The sequence below is a fragment of the Hyla sarda genome, chromosome 2, assembly GCF_029499605.1.
Source record: "Hyla sarda isolate aHylSar1 chromosome 2, aHylSar1.hap1, whole genome shotgun sequence".
NCBI classification, from domain to species: domain Eukaryota; kingdom Metazoa; phylum Chordata; class Amphibia; order Anura; family Hylidae; genus Hyla; species Hyla sarda.
The window spans coordinates 225,402,027-225,419,560 of record NC_079190.1 but is presented as its reverse complement, the minus strand read 5'-3'; the positions used below and the strand labels follow the sequence as shown (position 1 = coordinate 225,419,560).

The following is a 17,534-nucleotide window of genomic DNA, read 5'->3' as shown; positions in this document are numbered from 1 at the left end:
GCCATATTCGAATTTGCGATATTTCGCGAATATATGGATGAATATTCGCTAAATTTGCATATTCGTAATATTTGCGTTTTATTTTCGCATATGCGAAAATTCGCACATGCGAAAATTAGTATATGCGGAAATTAGCATAAACTAAAATTAGCATAAGTGGAAATTCCCGTATGCGAAAATTAGCATATGCAAATTTTTGCATGTGCGAAATTTCGCACGCCAGTCTCAAACAGTAGTATTAGAGTCTTCTTTACATCACACAAGCTGGAAGCAGAGAGGGGTGATCACTGTGATGTGTACTGTGAAAAAAAAACGAATATTCGTAATTACAAATATATTGCGCTATATTCGCGAATATTCGAGAATTCGCGAATATCGCATATTCGCGAATTCTCAAATATTCGCAAATATAGCGCAATATATTTGTAATTACGAATAAACTTCGCATAGCGAATATTCGCGAGCAACACTATGGCAGTATGAGACAGCTTGGAGCTGGCATCAGCATAAGGAGAACATATGGTGGCACTATGAGACAGCTTGGAGCTGGCATCAGCATGAGGAGAACATATACTGGAAGAATGAGACAGCCTGGAGGCAGCAACAGCATCGGGAGTCCTGAAAGTGACCCGGTGAAAGAGTGGTGCAGTGGGTGGCAATACCAGTACTCGATGACAAAGATGGGTGAAAAAAAGGAACTGGCATCAGATGTGTGGCATCAGGCTGGTGGCAGAATCAGAACAGTAGCTGAGGCAGATAGGCAGAAGAAAACGGTCTCTTTTGTAAAAGTGTTAGTGTGTATTGAGGACATGCATTTTGTAAAATGTAACTTTTAATAATATGCTTAGGACAAAATATATGTACCCAAAATATTTTTTTTAAATCAAACAAAAGGAAAGGTGTGCAAAAACACCATGTTCCACCTACACCACCAAGTATTGATGTGATGCAAAGACCTCTAAAAGGTGGAAGGGAATAACAAATGGTCCACTGTAACTGGTGGAGGGTAAAAACTTCCTCTATAAAGGCCCTACTCTCGCATTATTAATTCCCTTCTTGGCAAGTGCTGCATTCCCTAAAAAGGGCTACCCACACAGGAACCTCTCCCTATTTCCACCTACAAACACTGCCATTTCCCAGAGTTTTTAGGTGGAAATATGGATTGGTTCCTGTGTTGGGCCACCCTTTTTAAGATAAGTAACACTTTCCTCAAAAAAGGTGGAAGGGAATAATGTATTGTCCATTGTAGCAGGTGGGACTAAAAACTTTCCCTACAAGACCCTACTCTCACATTATTAATTCCCTTCTTACCAAGTGTTACTCACCCTAAAACGGGCGGCCCCACACAGGAAACACTCTATTTCCACCTAAAAACCCTGAGAAATGGCAGTGTTTGAAGGGGAAATAGGGAGAGATTCCTGTGTGGGGCCGCCCTTTTAAGGGCGAGTAACACTTACCAAGAAGGGAATTAATAATGCGAGAGTAGGGCCTTTCAGGGGAAATTTTTACCCCCACTGGTTACAATGGACCATACATTGTTTCCTTCTGCCTTTTAGAGGTCTTTGCATCACATCAGTAAGAATATTTTCAAAATTTTAGTTTTACATAATACATACCCTCAATACTTACTTGTGGTCTGATGCAGAGGAATGTCTGTAACTGGGGAGCAGCACCTTAAATATGTTTAGCACTATCCAAATTTGTGAAGTGTTGGTGTGGCACCATGGTCAATCTACTCTGATGCATCAGGCAATGGTGGGTGGAAATCCTGGCTGATCCATGCCTGATTCATCTTCACAAAGGTCAGTCCACATTTTGCGTGGACAGACAAGTTCTCCTTGGGGTTACTATTGCCCCCGCCACACTAAACACCCGCTCTGATGGCACACTACTGACCAAACAGGACAGCTTATCCAGGGCAAACTCTGCTAGTTGTGGCCACAAATCAAATTTGGCTGCCCAGAAGTCCAGCGGATCTTCATGGTGTGTTGACATGGTCATGTCAAGGTATGCCACCAGCTGCTGGTTCAGGTCCTGCTCCAGGTGTACCTGCTGCTGATTAGTTGCTTCACTATGCAGATGAAGAAAGCTTCTCATCGGTGACTGTAAACTCAGGCTGCTGCTGATGGAGCTGGTACTGCTCCTGCCACCCCACCCCACTCCTCCCCTTCCCAGCAGCCATGGCAGTGGAAGGTGAGCACAGAGGGCCCCCCCCCCCCCCGAGTCAGACCTGCAAGAGGATGGACGATGGCGCAGATGACTGCGTAGGATGTCTCTGTAGTAGGTCAGAATGTCCCCATTTTGTGCCGATAGCGAGGGTCCAATAAGGTGGAGAGCTAGACGTCATCCCACTGCTGAATGGTGACAATTCGGCGGTCACTACGCAAGCAAGCATGCATTGTGCCATTTGTGCAAGTGACTCAGAGGGACTTCCTGCCTCCATCTCCACTGCATACTGCCATGGTGTCTGGGTCCTCTGTCTCGCCTTCCTCATAACCCTCTAGCTCCTCTAGGTGCTCCTGCTCCTCCTCTCCTGTCAGATGACCAGAAAAACCGCCCATCTCGCCACAACATCAGCAGGTGTGTACTTTTGCCTGGCCTTTCACAGTATCTAGGCCCTTAAGACTTTAAAAGGAACAAAATAGTACACCATTTAGATGTACCTATGTGGTATGCACTTATGAGAGGAGGACTATGCGCTCCAGTACGCTTAAAACAGTATTTGTCTACAACACCAGCGGGTGTGTACTTTTGGCTGGCCTTTCACAGTATCTAGGCCCTTAAGACTTTATCAGAAACAAAATTGAATACCACTTAGATGCACGCACAGGTAACACTTAATAGAGGACAATATGCTTTTAGTGCTGGCTTTCTACTATTAGCTTTTCAGTTACCAGTGCTGCAGCACACAGCTGTTGTGTACTATACCCATTGCACTCTCTCTGAGTCTCACTCCCTTCCCTATAAATGCTTTTATACTGGATTTGGGCTTGAGGTGAATCTCTGCTGTGAAAATACTTTTCTGTGCAACACACACTGCTCTCTGTCCCTCTCTCTCTCTCTCTGCAACAGAATGCTGATGTGACTGGGAGGTGAATCGCTGCTGTAAAAATGCTTTTCTGTGTAACACACAGTGCTGTCTGTCCCTCTCTTTCTCTCTGCAATAAAAGGCTGAAGTGACTGGCCGCAAGATGGCTGCCGATTATATAGGGCTGTGACATCACAGGGGTGGCTGGCTGCTGATAGGCTGCATGCTGCTGCTGCATGCTGCATCCCGCCTACCTTTGTTCCCATCTTCTCAGGATTCCTTGCCCCATGTCCTCACATGTGGATCTGCCATTTTAATGCCCTGGAGCATGGAACGCACTAAATGGAGTTTAATGAAGCGCTTTGCGTGATCGAATCCCAGCAATATTCGCATTAGTATATTTGCATTAGTATATTCGCTCATCCATAGTCAAGGCTTATACTGTTTACAAGGGAAGAAGCCTTTTTTTATAGATAAAAAAATAATTCTTCTGTTCGCTATTCGATATAGTTTTTTTTTTATTTATCGTGGGGGTGATGTAATTGGTTATGTTTTGGGCCTTCTTATATAGAAAGGATAGGGTTGGTGGTATATATTCTCCGAAAATTTTGTCATTTTGTAATATTCCCATGTGTTTCTTCATTATCCATTGAAAAAGCAAGCTTTGTTTTCTATGTTTAGTTATGATGGGTATTTTTAACATAGTGGTCTTCTCATCTGAAGAACTGAACATGCAAAAACAGATGAGAAGAACATTATGTTAAAGATACCCATCATAACTAAATATAATAAACAAAGCTTCCTTTTTCAACGTATAGGGAAGAAACACTGGGAAATATTACAAAATGACACCCAACCCTATTCCTTGTATATAAGAAGGCCCAAAACATAGGCAATTACATCGTCCCCACGATAAAGAGAAAAAAAACAATATTGAATAATGAACAGAAGAATTATTTTTTATATATAAAAAAATGGCTTCTTCCCTTGCAAACAATTTAAGGCATGCAGAGTGACTAATAATATGACCCCCAAACTGTCTGTCATTAATAACAGTAAAAATGAAAAAATCTAATATAAAATAAAAAAAAAACACGTAAATTGCCGCAATTGTGGAGTCATTTATGCTATCCGCTGCCCGTGCAAGAAGATAGATGTGGGTTGCACCAAAAGAGCTTTAAAAGTCAGACTGGGAGAACATAATATACAATAATATACAAAAAGGCTACAAGGGTCATCCCTTATCCCTCCATTATAAAATCCTTCATGCCCCCTCCCATAGACTTGCATTGATGGGATGGGGCATGATGTCACACGGGGCGAAGTCGTGACATCACGGATTTCCGTTCTGTGGTCGCGACCCAGACCCTCCAGCGCTTCCGGACAAGAAACAGGTGGGTGCCCCATGCTATATTGCAGGGGTCCCCATTCGGTGGGCCCCGCAATCAGACAACTTATCCCCTATCCTTTGGATAGGGGATAAGATGTCTAGGGGGGGGGGGAGTACCCCTTTAAGCGATTTCTGTTATTTTAATAAGCTTAGCAAATGTGTTGCCAATATTCAAAAAGGGTTTAAAAAGGTTTGTAAGCTTAAATGGGCACTCTTATTAAAACAATTTTTTGCTATTGCACTTCTTATGGTAAATAAAAAAATCTTTTTAATGTACTTTCTACTTTGCTTTAAAAAAATTAAGTTTTCTATGTTTTATTTGTGTTTAAAAAAAGCTGCCACTAGGTGTCTCCCTATTTGTCCAGAGCACATTTCCCCCTATCTCTTGCACAGACTTTGGATTCCTGCCCAAAGTCTATGCATATAGAAAGGCCAAAAGGAGAAGAAAGGACATATTTATCTCTTACTTTGTTATTATTACTGCAACTAGCATCCACCATTATTGTTTTTATACCTTGTATCTAGTGTTCTTATATAATGTATCTATAATCTATAGCATGGTTATTTCATGATGTCATTGACAACCAGGGCCGGCCTTAGGTGTTCAGGCGCCCTGTGCAAGCTAACCTTGTGGTGCCCCCCCCCCCCGTGGCCTGCCCCCAATATTATTTTAAGGATAAGTTATAGATCGCGGGGCGTCCGAGCATTGGGCCCCCCGCTATCTCCTGCACGGGGTCCCAGCAGTCGGCTGGAAGGGGGTGCATGCTGTACCCCGCACGGAGCGCCAGCCGACACGGCCCTCCATGTTCCCCATAGAGATACATGGTGGGGGTGTGCTGGCCGCGGCTTCCTGCGGGGTACAGAACATAACACCCCCTGCACCTCTCATCACCCCCATACCACCCCCTGTACCTCTCATCACCACCATAACCCCCCTGCACCTCTCATCACCACCATAACCCCCCTGCACCTCTCATCACCCCCCCGACGCACCTCTCATCACCCCCCATAACCCCCCTGCACCTCTCATCACCCCCATAACCCCCCCTGCACCTCTCATCACCCCCATAACCCCCTGTGCCTCTCATCATCCCCATAACCCCCCTGCACCGCTCATCACCCCCCCGCACCTCTCATCACCCCCATAACCCCCCCTGCACCTCTCATCCCCCCCATAACCCCCCCTGCACCTCTCATCACCCCCATAACCCCCCTGCACCTCTCATCATCCCCATAACCCCCCCCCTGCACCTCTCATCACCCCCATAACTCCCCTGGACCTCTTATCACCTCCACAACCAATGCCCCCCCGCAAGTTTACTTACCCTGCCGGGGATCGATGCATCGGCGTGAGGCGGCTGCTCCTGTCACTGCAAGGGGGAGGATGAACAAGATTGCGCAGGACGTAGGCAGGGACAGGTCAGGTGATTGGATTAGACGTGCGTGCCTGCGCGTGGCACGTGACGTCTCTACTCCAATCCGCCCTTGGCCTGTCCGGCCCTGCAATGATTCTTAAGGGGCCCGCGCCCTAAAAGTAGAAATGTGCGGCGGCCCCCCCGGACTATGAGACAAGCCAGTTTAAAAAAAAAAAAGCGAGCTGTGTCGGCCGCCAGGCGCCCCTGCTGCTATGGTGCCCTATGCGGCCGCACAGCTCACACACCCCAAAGGCCGGCCCTGTTGACACCTACACTGCAGGACATGGTAAAGAAAGCAGGTGACACATTAAATATGCAAGTAGACTTAAAGGGGTACTCCTGTGGAAAACTTTTTTTTTTTTTTATCAACTGGTGCCAGAAAGTTAAACAGATTTGTAAATCACTTCTATTAAAAAATGTTAATCCTTCCAATATTTTTTAGGGGCTGTATATTAAAGAGAAATCCAAAAAAGAAATGCATTTCCTCTAATGTCATGACCACAGTGCTCTCTGCTAACTTCTGCTGTCCATTTTAAGAACTGTCCAGAGCAGGAGAAAATTCCCATAGCAAACATATGCTGCTCTGGACAGTTCCTAAAATGGACAGCAGAGGGCACTGTGGTCATGACATCAGAGGAAATGCATTTCTTTTTAGGATTTCTCTTTAGTATACAGCCCCTAAAAAGTACTGGAAGGATTAAGATTTTTTAATAGAAGTGATTTACAAATCGGTTTAACTTTCTGGCACCAGTTGATTTAAAAAAAAAAGTTTTCCATGGGAGTACCCCTTTAAGCTTTATATGATTATCCTGGTTCTATTTCTGTATCTTAAACAGCACTTTAACTTCTTGTAGATTTCACTTACTAATTTTAGTATATAGGCAATAAAAAGATCTATGGCGAGCCACAATATATGTCACTTTACAGCATTTCTTTGAAGCCAGTGGCAGCAATTCAAATTACATGCCATACCATTATGACGTTGATCTATTCAATTCACTATAATATGCATCATTCCTCTATTAACCTTTATGCTCCAAATCTAGAAATAATTTAATTGGTTCAATCAGTTTCGGAACCTTTGGCAGTAATAAAATAACTAGAGAAATCTGCTGTAAATATCATAGTTCAAATCTCATCTACAAAAAAGCAAATGTTTGAGCAATGTTTTCTGTTAAATTGAACTCAAAATGTATTGTAGGGGGAGCACTGCAAACATACAGTAGTTGCTGATTTTTAAATAGTATATCAGAACTGCACCTTGAAGGCTTGTTTTTGAAAACCTAATAATAGATGTAATACACAGTTTAATTATTTGTGTTGTTTGTCACACAATAAAATGTATGAAATGTAATATCAATTTCTCATAGTTTTCAAGGCTGTGATTGGGTTGTCAAGCATGCCTAAACACGTCTCAATATGTATGACTAGAGCCTGAATAGACATGATTATAGCCAAAGTGCCATGAGTTCCAAGTGGCTGCTGCCCAAATGATTACGGTACTTGCAGCTAATTTGCATAATGTGTGGGACAATTATAAGTCTTTCAACACATTTATACATGGGACTGCTGACATCCACATATGGTGAGAAACATTATATTAAGGTCTTCAGCATGGATAAAGGATCAGAAGAGCACTCACCAATACAGTGACCCCCTCCCCAACCTACGATGGCCCCGACATACGATCATTTCAACATACGATGGCTTCTCAGAGGCCATCGCATGTTGAAGGCAGCATCAACAGACGATGCTTTTGTATGTCGGGGCCATCGCATAAACGGCTATCCCGCAGCGCAGACTGCTTCAGCCACCGCCGGATAGCCGTTCACGGTGTGGTCCGCTGACGATCACTTACCTGTCCTCGGGGCTCCGGCACGTCCTCTTCGGGATCCTCTGCATCGTCGGCGCTCTCCATCATTGTCATCACATCGCTGCGCACGCTGTCCCGTCATCGCATAGGAGCGGCGTGCGTAACGATGTGATGGCGGCAACGGAGAGCGAAGAAGCCGGGGAAGCAGAGGCCTTGCCGGAGCGTCGGGGACACCCCGGGGACGCGGCGACAGCGAGGGAGGGCGACTTCCAGGGCAGCGGTGACGGTCCGGAGCAGAGGGGACAGGTGAGTACAACTTCCTCTAACAGTGGTCTACAACCTGCGGACCTCCAGATGTTGCAAAACTACAACACCCAGCATGCTGGGTGTTGTAGTTTTGCAACATCTGGAGGTCCGCAGGTTGTAGACCACTGTCCTATACTTTACATTGCACAGAACCCTCAACATGCGATGGTTTGAACAAACGATGGTCCATTTGGAACAGATTACCATCGTATGTTGAGGGACCACTGTACTTGTCTAACAAAGAACTTTATTATATGTGTAATGACTTGTCAGTGTTTGACCCGAAGGGCTAAACTTTTATTGAGGTTTGGCTTGGCCTGGTTTCTTGGCTCGGCCTTAGCCAATCCGGGCTGTTAGCTACCATGCTGAGCCTGCACTTGTGGGGATAGCTACTTATGTCCAGTTTATTCTGTTTGCCAGTGAAATAACTTAGTTTGAGTAACCAGCATTGTTTGTTCTCTGTAATCTGGCTATTGATCTTTGGCTTTTCCCTTGACTCTTTTCTTGCTCTGCGTTCCTGTACTCCGTTATTTCCTGGTACCGACCTTGGCTAGTTTGACTACGATTTGACTTTGTGTCTTAGCATTTCTCTTTTCATTTGTGTGCCTCCAGCTGTTCTCCAACTCCCACTGTTTTGTGTTTTATTCTTTTGCCAACGCTGCCCCAGCACTTAGCAGGGAGGGTTGGTCATCGTGGTTGTTAATCTGTCACTTAGGGCAGATAGGCAATAGGTAGGGACAGTGGCTGTGGGTAAGTTAGGGCTTCACTGTTCCCTGCCTATATGTGACAATATGAACATGAAAATCATACAATGTACAGACAAGTGAATGGGGAGGCAGGCGTTCTCTGGCCGAGGTATTTTTCACACACTTAGCGCATCATCAGCCCAATACAATGGTCGTATGGATCCAATGAAATTCTTTCGGAAATGAACTGTTGCCCAGAGAACACACGCCTTCCCATGCTGTGGTCCTCTCTCATATGCTGCACATTGTAGGATTTTATGATTTTCAAGTTCATGGAATAATTTGTCATTTTTAAGACAACTATAGGTAAGTGCTCTTCTATAAATGCTGAAGTTATTTGCTAGTACACCTGTTAAGGGTAAAGCACCCCAAAGTGTCACTACCACACTGCTGTGTATCACAAAGTGTTAATTTGGTATTCTTCACTAATAAATTCACTTGCTTTAACAGCATTGCTGAGTCTCTGCACCTTTTGGAAGTAATTATATTTAGCTATATTATACGTATAAAGAAATAATGATTTAGAAGGTAAAAGGTCTTTTCTATATGCCTCTTTATTAGGATTTTACCATATTGAATTAGTTTGCAAAGAAGAAATGATACGCTTTAGGTTAATACGTTATTCATTATTGAAGTGACAAAAAAACATATAAATTATTATTATTGTTATTATATATTGTTATGTTTATTTAAAATTTGAATTTGTTCTATAATTATTTTGGCATTTATGCAGACAAACACAGACGTTAAAGGGGTTATCCAGGGAAAAAAACTTTTTTTTATATATCAACTGGCTCCAGAAAGTTAAGCAAATTTGCAAATTACTTCTATTAAAAAATCTTAATCCTTTCAGTACTTATGAGCTTCTAAATTTAAGGTTGTTCTTTTCTGTCTAAGTGCTCTCTGATGACACGTGTCTCGGGAACCACCCAGTTTAGAAGCAAATCCCCATAGCAAACTTCTTCTTAAAGGGGTACTCCGGTGGAAAAACATTTGTTTTCTTTTTTTATATCAACTGGTGCCAGAAAGTACATATTTGTAAATTACTTCTATTAAAAATCTTAATCCTTCCTGTATTTATTAGCTGCTGAATACTACAGAGGAAATTATTTTCTTTTTGGAATGCGCTCTAATGACATCACGAGCACAGTGCTCTCTGCTGACGTTATTATAATAATAATAACATGTTATTTATTGTTGTCCTTAGTGGGATTTGGACCCAAGTCCCCAGCACTGCAAGGCAGTAGTGCTAACCACTGAGCCACCCTGCTGCCCTTAGCAAACATCTGCTATGCATGGTTGCTAAAATGGACAGATATGTCAGCAGAGAGCACTGTGCTCGTGATGTTACTTCTATTAAAAATCTTAATCCTTCCTGTATTTATTAGCTGCTGAATACTACAGAGGAAATAATTTTCTTTTTTAGAATGCGCTCTGATGACATCACGAACACATTGCTCTCTGCTGACGTTATTATAATGATAATAATAAGTCTTTATTTATAGTTGTCCTTAGTGGGATTTAAACCTAAGGCCCCAGCACTGCAAGGCAGCAGTGCTAACCACTAAGCCACCATGCTGCACTTAGGATACATTTGCTATACATCTGCTATGCATGGTTTCTAAAATGGACAGAGATGTCAGCAGAGAGCACTGTGGTCGTGATTTCATCAGTGTTCCAAAAAGAAAGGAATTTCCTCTGTAGCATTCAGCAGCTAATAAGTACTGGAAGGATTAAGATTTTTTAGTATAAGTATTTACAAATATGTTTAACTTTCTGGCACCAGTTGATTTAACCCCTTAAGGACATAGGGCGTATCCATACGCCCCCGTTTCCAAGTCCTTAAGGACAGAGGGCGTATGGATACGCCCTGAGCATTTCCGGCCCCCACCGCTAGCCGGAGGGGAGCCGGAGCCGGATGCCTGCTGAAATCGTTCAGCAGGCATCCCGGCATATCGCCCAGGGGGGTCATTATGTCCCCCCATGTCGGCGATTGCCGCAGATCGCTGGACAATTCAGTCCAGAGATCTGCGGCGGATTCCGGGTCAATCGGGTCTCCAGTGACCCGATGACCCGGAATTACTGGCTGATCGGGGCCGTCAGAGACGGCCCCGAACAGCCAGAGCCTGCAGGGGTGAGGTGGCAGGCCTATGTGACTCCTTCTCTTCTGAGACCTGTAGTGCGCCAGCAGAGCACTTTTCACCCCCATATGTGGTGTTTTCTGAATCGGGAGAAATTGGGCTTCAAATTTTGGGGGGTATTTTCTGCTATTACCCTTTTTAAAAATGTAAAATTTTTGAGAAACCAAGCATTTTAGGTAAAAAAATAATAATTTTTTTTACATATGCAAAAGTCGTGAAACACCTGTGGGGTATTAAGGTTCACTTTACCCCTTGTTACGTTCCCTGAGGGGTCTAGTTTCCAAAATGGTATTCCATGTGTGTATTTTTGCTGTCCTGGCACCATAGGGGCTTCCTAAAGGTGACATGCCCCCCAAAAACCATTTGTTCCTCCTTCCCTTCTGAGCCCTCTACTGCGCCCGCCGAACAATTAACATAGACATATGAGGTATGTGCTTACTCGAGAGAAATTGGGTTTCAAATACAAGTAAAAATGTTCTCCTTTTTACCCCTTGCAAAAATTCAAAAATTGGGTCTACAAGAACATGCGAGTGTAAAAAATGAAGATTTTGAATTTTCTCCTTCACTTTGCTGCTATTCCTGTGAAACACCTAAAGGGTTAATACACTTACTGAATGTCATTTTGAATACTTTGGGGGGTGTAGTTTTTATAATGGGGTCTTTTATGGGGTATTTCTAATATGAAGACCCTTCAAATCCACTTCAAACCTGAACTGGTCCATGAAAAATCGCGAGTTTGAAAATTTTGTGAAAAATTTCAAAATTGCTGCTGAACTTTGAAGCCCTCTGGTGTCTTCCAAAAGTAAAAACTCATAAATTTTATGATGCGAACATAAAGTAGACATATTGTATATGTGAACCCAAAAAAAAATTATTTTGAATATCCATTTTCCTTACAAGCAGAGAGCTTCAAAGTTAGAAAAATGCAAAATTTTCATTTTTTTCATCAAATTTTGGGATTTTTCACCAAGAAAGGATGCAAGTTACCATAAAATTTTACCATTAAGTTAAAGTAGAATATGTCACGAAAAAAAATCTCGGAATCAGAATGATAACTAAAAGCATTCCAGAGTTATTAATGTTTAAAGTGACAGTGGTCAGAATTGCAAAAAACGCTCCGGTCCTTAAGGTGAAAAAGGACTTGGTCCTTAAGGGGTTAAAAAAGAAAAAAAATATGTTTTTCCACCGGAGTACCCCTGTAACTGGGCGGTTCCCGAGACACGTGTCATCAGAGAGCACTTAGACAGAAAAGAACAACCTTAACTTCAGAACAACCTTAACTTCAGAAGCTCAAAAGTACTGAAAGGATTAGGATTTTTTAATAGAAGTAATTGACAAATCCGTTTAACTTTCTGGAGCCAGTTGATATATAATTTTGTTTTCTTTAATATTAGGTAAACATTAAAGTTGTTGCTAGAATTAATGTCTGCAGTATCAAAAGGTAACCGAAACGGATGCTAAGGGCAGCTGGACTTGTTGGTCTGTTGCAGAATAAACATTTAGTCCATTTGTCACGCCAAGAGTTTAATAGACGGGTTAAGTAGACAGCACATCTCCTGTGGCTGTTTCCCAAGGGTCCACATACATCGGAAGCCAGCTTTTTCTGTTCACATACATTGGATCCTGGGTTGGTATATATATATATATATATATATATATATATATATATATATATATATATATATATATATATATATTATTTTTATGTTAAACAAATCAATAGTTTATTTTTAATATAACAGATTCTAAATAAGTTAGAATGAAAAAAGATAAAGAGGACTGTTTTTTTTTCATAGCATGACAGATTCTTTAGGTAATATCTATTTCTACAAATGCGTGGTACAAAATAAAAATGGACTATGGCAGCAAAAGGTATAACCAGCAGATGAAAATTATGTTATCATTTAAACTGACCAACATAAGGGTTATTTTAAAAGGTGTGCTGATTTAGTTGGATAAGCTGTAAAACTTATAACTAAACCTTTGAGCTTAAAGGGGTACTCCGGTGAAAACCTTTTTTCTTTTAAATCAACTGGTGGCAGAAAGTTAAACATATTTGTAGATTACTTCTATTAAAAAAATCTTAATCCTTCCTGTACTTATTAGCTGCTGAATACTACAGAGAAAATTATTTTCTTTTTGGAATGCTCTCTGATGACATCACGAGCACAGTGTTCTCTGCTGACGTTATTATAATAATAATAACATGCTATTTAAAAAAATGACAGGAAAATTTTTTTTTTACTGGCGCTGTTCTTGGTTCCAGAAATGTCAAGCCAGATGCTGAAGGATGGTTGAAGTGCTATATAGCACTAAGTTTATTAATAAATAAATAAAAAACAATGACACATTTTGGAGGTACAGTACTCCTTCCTCAGATTGGCATACACAACATGTCACAAGGAGCTCCGTAAAAACACAAAAAATGGGTGCCAGATGCAGTAGGCGGAGTTACAAGCAAACACACAATTCACCTATAGAGTCATAAGAAACAATCATAACTCTACCTACAGCATCTGACGCCCATTTTTTGTGTATTTAACCCCTTAAGGACCAAGCATTTTTCTGTTTTTGTACTTTCGTTTTTTCCTCCTCACCTTTTAAAAATCATAACCCTTTTGATTTTGCACCTAAAAATCCATATGGTGGCTTATTTTTTGCTACACCAATTCTGCTTTGTTATGAAATTTTTTACCGTTTTACCCAAAAATCAACGGCGAAAAGAGAAAAAAAATCATTGTGCAAAATTTTGGGGGCTTCCGTTTCTACGCAGTACATTTTTCACTACATTACACTTTATCTTTATTCTGTAGGTCCATAGGATTAACATGATACCCTACTTTTATAGGTTTGATTTTGTCATACTTTTGTAAGAAATCATAACTACATGCACGAAAATTAATACATTTAAAATTGTCCTCTTCTGACCCCTATAACCTTTTCATTTTTCTTTGTACAGGTTATTGTGAGGGCTAATTTTTTGTGCCGTGATCTGAAGTTTTAATTGGTACCATTTTTGTTTTGATTGGACTTTTTGATCGCTTTTTATTCCTTTTTATGGTATAAAAAGTGTCCAAAAATACGCTATTTTTGACTGGAATTTTTTTGCATGTACGCCATTTACCGTGCGGTTTAACCCCTTAAGGACTCAGCCCATTTTGGCCTTAAGGACTCAGACAATTTAATTTTGACGTTTTCGTTTTTTCCTCCTCGCCTAAAAATCATAACTCTTTTATATTTTCATCGCCAGACTAGTATGAGGGCTTGTTTTTTGCATGACCAGTTGTCCTTTGTAATGACATCACTCATTATATTATAAAATGTATGGTGCAACCAAAAAACACTATTTTTGTGGGGAAAGTAAAAAGAAAAACGCAATTTTGCTAATTTTGGAAGGTTTCGTTTTCACGCCGTACAATTTACGGTAAAAATGACATGTGTTCTTTATTCTGAGGGTCAATACGATTAAAATGATACCCATTATTACATACTTTTATATTATTGTTGTGCTTAAAAAAAATCACAAACTTTTTAACCAAATTAGTACGTTTATAATCCCTTTATTTTGATGACCTATAACTTTATTATAACTTTTTATTTTTCCGTATAAGCGGCGGTATGAGGGCTAATTTTTTACGCTATGATCTGTACTTTTTTTTGATACCACATTTGCATATAAAAAACTTTTAATACATTTTTTATAGTTTTTTTTAATAAAATGTATTAAAAAAGTAGCAATTTTGGACTTTTTTTTTAACGTTCACGCCGTTCACCGTACGGGATCATTAACATTTTATTTTAATAGTTCGGACATTTACGCACGTGGCAATACCAAATATGTCTATTAAATTAATTTTTTACGCTTTTTGGGGGTAAAATAGGAAAAAACGGACGTTGGGGGAGGGGATTTTTCACTTTTTTTTTACTTTTACTTTTTGTTTTTACTTTTACATTTTTTTTAATTTTTTTTAACACTTGAATAGTCCCCATAGGGGACTATTCATAGAAATACAATAATTGCTAATACTGATCTGTTCTATGTATAGGACATAGAACAGATCAGTGTTATTGGTCATCTTCTGCTCTGGTCTGCTCGATCTCAGACCAGAGCAGAAGACGCCGGGAGCCGGAAGGTGAGGGGACCTCCGTGCGGCGTTCTGAATGATCGGATCCCCGCAGCAGCGCTGCGGGCGATCCGATCATTCATTGAAATCGCGTACTGCCGCAGATGCCGGCATCTGTATTGATCCCGGCATCTGAGGGGTTAATGGTGGATGCCCGCAAGATCGCGGGTGTCGGCCATTGCCGGCGGGTCCCTGGCTGCGATCATCAGCCGGGATCAGCCTCGCATGAGACGGGCATCGCTCCCATACATTTACGTCCTGCGTCCTTAAGGGGTTAAAGGAGTACTCCGGTGAAAACCTTTTTTTCTTTTAAATCAACTGGTGGCAGAAAGTTAAACATATTTGTAAATTACTCCTATTAAAAAATCTTAATCCTTCCAGTACTTATTAGCTGCTGAATGCTACAGAGGAAATTCCTTTCTTTTTGGAACACTGATGACATCACGAGCACAGTGCTCTCTGCTGACATATCTGTCCATTTTAGCAACCATGCATAGCAGATGTATGCTAAGGGCAGCAGGGTGGCTCAGTGGTTAGCACTACTGCCTTGCAGTGCTGGGGACTTGGGTCCAAATCCCACTAAGGACAACAATAAATAACGTGTTATTATTATTATAATAACGTCAGCAGAGAGCACTGTACTCGTGATGTCATCGGAGAGCATTCCTCTGTAGTATTCAGCAGCTAATAAGTACAGGAAGGATTAAGATTTTTTAATAGAAGTAATCTACAAATATGTTTAACTTTCTGCCACCAGTTGATTTAAAAGAAAAAAGGTTTTCACCGGAGTACCCCTTTAATTAACAATATATTGTTTATCTTTATTATGTTTATATCTTTTTTATATGGAATTTGTGAAAAGGGGGTGATTTTAACTTTTAATAAGGAAGGGGTTAATGTGTATGTATTTTTAAACTTTTTAAAAACTTTTTCTTTACACTTTTAGTCCCCTTAGGGGACTTTTAGGAAGAATAATTTGATTCCTCATATAGATCAATGTGGTTGTATAAAACCACATTAATCTGTGTGCTCTGCGCTCGATTGATAAAGCCTGGCCCTGCCAGGCTTTATCATTCTGAGCGCCGGAGCCGACACGGAAGGAGAGGTAAGCCCCCAGGCTACCTCAGCAGTGGATCGCCCCCTGAGATCGTGCTGCGGGGGGGGGGGGGGTGATCCACCCCACTGGACCACCAGGGATGGAATAAAGGCACCTTTAGACAACACTGTCACCATTGACAGCGGCGATCGCCACATGTTGGCTATTAATGCCGGCCCCCAGCTACAGGAATCCCCTGGGGTCCGGCCGGTATCACGCGGGCTCGAGTCGGGAGCCCGTACCATACCACCTTAACGGCCATTGGAGCAGTATACACGTTCATGGTAATTAAGGGGTTAAGGAGCTCCTTGTGACATGTTCAGCATCTGGCTTAAAATTTCTGGAACCAAGAACAGTGCCTGCAAAAAGTTTTTTTCCTGTCAATTTCTTCATGTTCCTTATGGGGAGAAGGTTTTTTCCCATTCCACCTTTGGCCCTAGCAGTTAGCTTCCACAACATTATTGGCACCCCATTGGGGTGATGTGCACATTACTTCGGTGACCAGGTGAGTGGCCATCTTGAAGAGCCAACCTTTCCTGTCCTTGTTGGGACACTGGTGCCTTAGGCATTACACAAGGCACTGTCCTCTTTTTTTACTTTTTCCCCCTTCATTTTAGGAACTGTCCAGAGTAGGAGCAAATCCCCATAGCAAACCTATACTACTCTGGACAGTTCCTGACATGGAAAGAGGTGTCAGCAAAGAGCACTGTGGTCAGACAGATAGGAAATTCAAAGAAAAGAAGAACTTCTTGTGGAACACACAGAAGATTATAAGTACTAGAAAGATTAAGTTTTTGTAATAGAAGTAATTTACAAATCTGTTGAACTTTCTGTTATCAGTTGATTTAAAAAAAATGTTTTCCAGTGGAATACCCCTTTAAGTAACAGTATAGCAGTGGTGGTATTTGTAGTGGTCGAGGTATATACCAATATTAATGTTAAAGTTCATCTCAATATGCTGTTTTTTGTTCAGACCATGATAATTTCTAGGATAATATCCAGGACTAATAATAGACTTGTTATCTAAAAAGATTGATATCAGTATTAAGACCAGCTATAGAAACAAAACGCTATTAACACACAAAACAAGTCAGATATCACCCTTCCAAAAATAAAAAGATAAATACATAAAAAAGCAAAATATTTAAAAGAACAGAGTTAAAATTGACTTGACAATATTTAAGTCAATTATTCAGTTTGTTTAAATCATTTATGTTAATACATACTACGCATGGAGTATACCTGTTTAGAAATATGGAGGATTATTGATATAGAAAAGTGAATTCTACTAATATGTTGAGAGTCCTAACATTATGAAAAATCATGCTCATGTTACAAGTGAAACATATTTTTTCCTCTCAGAGAAATTTAAAACAGAGGTTATGTCATGAAAATAGCTCTAAAATATGTGATAAAAGTACAGTATCCCAGTATACAAATGAAAATGTTTTGTATAAGTGAAAATAAAAATAAAA

The 17,534-nt window shown here is 41.0% G+C and overlaps 1 protein-coding gene across 1 annotated transcript in view; it reads right to left on the bottom strand.

Moving 5' to 3' along the window:
- GALNT17 (polypeptide N-acetylgalactosaminyltransferase 17) overlaps window positions 1-17,534 on the bottom strand; it is a 444,849-nt gene that overhangs the window by 75,877 nt on the left and 351,438 nt on the right. The gene's annotated exons all lie outside the window — the stretch shown is intronic.